The sequence below is a fragment of the Panicum virgatum genome, chromosome 2N (assembly GCF_016808335.1).
Source record: "Panicum virgatum strain AP13 chromosome 2N, P.virgatum_v5, whole genome shotgun sequence".
Lineage (NCBI taxonomy): Eukaryota > Viridiplantae > Streptophyta > Magnoliopsida > Poales > Poaceae > Panicum > Panicum virgatum.
Window position 1 is genome coordinate 18,934,887 of NC_053146.1, and position 4,715 is coordinate 18,939,601.

Here is a 4,715-nt window from a genome sequence, read left to right on the forward strand (position 1 = left end):
CCAGGTTCAGAGAACCATGAGCGACCGTCGGTATCATCGTTGGCACACTTCAATGCACCACCTCGCACCAGCCGGGCCCACCTGGCAGTCGTGCTGGCGCGAGCGCGCTTGGCCTGGAAAGCACGGGCCCGGGCTTTGGCCTGGTGCTGGCTTGGAGCGTGGCCCAATGGGTGGCTCAGCCCGATGTGACGTGGAGTGGCCCATTTTGCTTTGGAGGTTGAATAATTGTGTATTTTACGCTTTCTCCTTGGCGTATTTTCTTGTATTCCACTTGTATTCCTGTATTTGACCTGTAAAACAATATTTCTCCAATAAAAGTGGAATCTTGTTAATAGTAAAAGTATATGTGTGTAAAGATTACCCCCTTTTGGATGTTTGTTGACAATATAAAATTGTCGATAACGACCGTCAACACCCCTCCGGGCGATGAGAGTCTTACCTTTTGCGAGGCTGGTGGGAGTTACTCGGGCGTATTCGCTTCAATGCTTCCTGCCGCAGATGGGACGTGGCGGATGAAGGCGTCAGTCCTACCGGCTTGATGAGGGCCGCTTGTCGTTGCGGGAGAGGCGTGCCCGAGTGGGTCCCGATGTCCGTGGTGGGACCACGGATGCATACACAGGTGGTGTGCGTGTCCATCTTGCTCCATTATGAGATGTCTGGATTTGGATGGCTGTGATTCTAGGCGCAGGCGGCCTGTTGGGCTGGGGGGTGGTTCGGCCTTCAAGGGTAGTCTATGGCGAGGTCACGCGAGGTGCTTTCCTTTTATCTTACAACACAACTCTGGGGCAATCATTCTTCCGACCTTTTCTCTTGCCCCCGCCACTATCCGTGGTCTATTCCGCCGCTCGTCTTGCCCATCCATTTCCATGCTCGACCATCCCTCCCACTCCGCCCCTCGGCTTGACCGTCCCTCCCACTCCGCCCCTTGCTCTCCTTCTGTGTTCCCATGGAGATGGAGCCGTGGGGAAGGTCTGCATTTACTGTGAGGGATGCGCGAGAGCTCAAAGAGGAGGGCTTCTTGCGCCCACAAGGGGATTCGGCGGCGCCGGCGTGGATCATCCCCGAGAATTAAAAGGAGTACGTGCCCCCTTCTGGACATGTGGTGAGCTTCAAGAGCTTCCATGAGTGCGGTTTCGGGGTGCCCGCCAGCCGATTCCTTCGCAGAATCTTGGGGCACTATGGGGTTGAGCTCCAAAATCTCAATCCCAATGGCGTGCTCAACCTGTCGGTCTTCGTCGGCCTGTGTGAGGGCTTCCTGGGCATCGATGCCCATTTTGGCCTCAGGAAGTACTTCTTCAAAGCCCGGGTCTTCCGCAAGTTGTTGGCTGGGGGGGAGGGTGCCGGTGCATGCGGACAGCTTCGCAATCTAGCTGCGTGCGAACTGGAACATTGGCTACCTCCCCGGGCCGACGATGACCTCCAACAAAGGCTGGCACCAGAAGTGGTTCTATGTTCGTGATGACCCTGACTCTCCTCTGTCGCCATACTTAGGCCTCTCTTTCGACGACGCGCTCGAGTTGTGGAAGGAAGCCCCAAACGCCGAGGAGATCAGGAAGGTCGACAGCCTATTTCAAGCAATCAATAGGTTGAAGAACGAGGGGGCAACCGGTTTGAGGATCTTTGCTACCCTGCCACAATGGAGAGTGCTATCGCTCATGCTCTGAGAGTGGAGGTTGCACGAGATGGTCCCTGGTGCTCCCCTTGAAGGCACCGTTTTGGTGCAGGGGCGGCCAGATCTCGCAAGGTTCATGTCTCACCTTTGTTCAATGTTCAAGAACATTGGGGAGGAAGATCCGCTCCTCCTCCATCCGGAGATGCACCCTAGCTATGACGCTGTCGTGCTGGTAAGTCACCTATCCTCACACATCCCTTCCCTTTCTTGACCGACTGCGGTCGATTGACAGTTGCTATGACAGGGGAACTTGACGCTGGTCCCGCCCAGCCCTCCCCCTAACCTACGAGCTCTGACGGGGTGGGGAGAGGAGAATGTCCGCGATGCAGAGGCGCGACGTCGAAGTTGAGCGGAAGGAAGCGAGGCTTGACAAGATCATCAGGATGAAGGCGCACGCGCAGCTCTGTCGAGAGGGCGTGGAGGTTGATTCTCTTTCTTCGGATGATAAAGAGGGAAATGGCAATGCAAAGGGCCCCACCTTCGCGGCGGACATTTCGGCTGCGCCGCCTGCCCAGGATCCTCCGCCGCATTCGGTCCGAGCCGAGACGGAGGACCGTCCGCCCCCTTTCGCCCGGGAGGGCGATGATTGTCGCGCAGGCGCCTTCTTCTACTGAGATGGTGGAGGTGGCTCCTTGGGCGTCCCCGGTGGTATCTTCACTCCCGCCTTCCGCCACCATTGTACCGGGCAGAGTGTCGGGAAAGAGGCCCATCGAGGGCTGTCATACCATCGGTGCCCGTCCTGCGAAATGATGTCGTCCGTCGGAGTTCTGGTAAGATCCGAACTCTTGTCGTTCCTTATCTTTACCGAACTCGGCTCGGTCAGTTGCCCAGGTCCAGTGACGATGCCGCACCTTTCTTTACAGGAGAGCTCAGATAAACAACATCTAACAAGGAGTAACCATGGTATATGCACCGCCAATTTTAGTTGCAAGCCAAAGAAGATATTCCAAAGACAAAAAAAGATTAGATAATATTGTTAACCACTGAGACATACATTCCTTCTAAAATTGTTAGAAGGAATGTTTTGTCTTAGTTAGGAAACATATAGCGTGACATGATCTTGGCTTGCAAGTCAAGACTGTACCCCTTGTAATCTCTTGTATTTTGTCTAGTGTAATCATGATTTGTACTTGCCACGCTAGGGGCTTTTCCTAGCCAATATAACACGTAGCCGAGCCCTCTATGGAGGCAACTCGTTCAATCATTTCCACTCTTTCTCACATGGTATCAAAGAATTCTTCCTAGTGGATCATTATGGCGTTCGCTTCCAGCTCTTCCGCGCAATCTGCTGTGCAATCTCTCATCACATTTCTCCCCGTGAGCGAGAAGCTCAATCGGGGGAACTTCCAGCCCTAGAGCACGCAAGTGCTGTCGGCATTAAGGGGTGCATGCCTGATGCACCTCATTACACCAGCGGCGGTACCACCGCTGTAGTTCCTAGAGAAGGCCAAGGACGCCGATGAGAAAGCGCCACCAGCGGAGAACCCTGACTACGCCACATGGATGGCGAACGATGGGCTAGTACTTAATTACTTACTCTCCAATCTGTCCAAGGAAATCCTTGGGCAGATCTCCATTGAGAAGATGGCGTCCAAGGCTTGGAGCGCCATCGAGGCCATGTTCGCGTCCCAGTCGAGGGCGCGCATCATCACCACAAGAATGGCGCTGGCAATAGCGTCGAAGGGCGCCATGTTCGTCAGTGACTACTTCGCCAAGATGAAAGGCTTGGCGGACGAGACGGCGTCGGCTGGACGGAAACTTGATGATGACGAACTCGTGTCCTACATTCTGACAGGTCTTGACATTGAATACAATCCTGTTGTTTCCGCCGTTGCAGCTCGTGTCGAGGCCATTACTGTGCAGGAGCTATACACACAGCTCGTGAGTTTCGAGCAACGCATGAAACTCCAGGGAGGGGGTGTCCAGTCCTCGGCCAACATTGCTGCCAAGGGCGGCCGTGGTGATGGCAATGGATCTCGTGGAGGTCGTGGCGGCTTCATCCGCGACGGTGGTGGCCGCGGCAAGAATGGAGGACGCAATGGTGGCAATGGTGGCCGTTCGCAAGGCCCCTCACAAGGCCTCATCTGCCAACTCTATGGTAGGGACAGACATACTGTTGTCCGTTGCTACAAATGCTTCGACGCCAGCTGGAAGGGGCCACCGCAGAAGAGCGCTTCTACCGCAACTACATCCTACGAAGTTGATACCAATTGGTATATGGACTCGGGCGCCACCGACCACATCACGAGTGAACTGAACAAGCTGACCATACAGGACAAGTACAGTGGAGGGGAGCAAGTCCATGCAGCAAATGGATCTGGTATGGAGATCAAACACATTGGTCATAGCATTTTACATTCCCCGACTAGTGATCCTCATCTTAATCATATTCTTCATGTTCCTAATAAAATTTGCTCTCTGTCAATCGTATTGCTAGAGATAATCATGCTTTTCTTGAATTTCATCCAACTCATTTTTTTATCAAGGAACAGGCCACGAGGAGGACTCTCCTCAAGGGGCCATGTGAGGGAGGTCTCTACCCATTGCGGTCATCATCAAATAAGTCGCTCAAGAATAAGCAAGCTCTCGGCGTCATCAGGCCTAGCGTCTCCTTGTGGCATCATAGACTAGGACATGCTGCTAAACCTGTAGTCCAGCAAGTACTTAGTCGCCACAATTTACCCTTTGTGAAAGACTTGAATAAGTATGCTGTGTGCAATGCGTGCCAGCAAGGAAAAAGTCACCAGCTGCCGTATCCTAGGTCTACTAGCAGATCTACTAGACCTTTTGATCTTGTATTTTCAGATGTATGGGGACCTGCCCCAACTTCTGTTGGGCGGCATAATTTTTATGTTAGTTTCATTGATGACTACAACAAGTTTGTTTGGGTCTATTTCCTACGTCATAAATCTGAAGTTTTTCAGTGTTTCAATGACTTTCAGCACCTTGTAGAAAGGAAATTTGATCATAAAATTCGTGCTGTCCAGACCGATTGGGGAGGAGAGTATGAAGCCTTAAATTCCTTTTTTAAACGCTTTGGCAT

General features: G+C 52.8%; 1 long non-coding RNA gene and 1 other non-coding gene across 2 annotated transcripts; both read left to right on the forward strand.

The window, feature by feature from the left end:
• The first annotated feature begins 867 nt into the window (after positions 1-867).
• LOC120658761 lies at positions 868-2,842 on the forward strand. The gene is made up of 3 exons (XR_005668834.1): positions 868-1,844; positions 1,917-2,442; positions 2,536-2,842. It is a non-coding gene; the product is annotated as an uncharacterized LOC120658761 (long non-coding RNA).
• A 585-nt stretch (positions 2,843-3,427) lies between these two features.
• On the forward strand, positions 3,428-3,566 carry LOC120663167. The gene has a single exon (XR_005670389.1). It is a non-coding gene; the product is annotated as a small nucleolar RNA Z247 (small nucleolar RNA).
• The last annotated feature ends 1,149 nt before the right edge of the window (positions 3,567-4,715 follow it).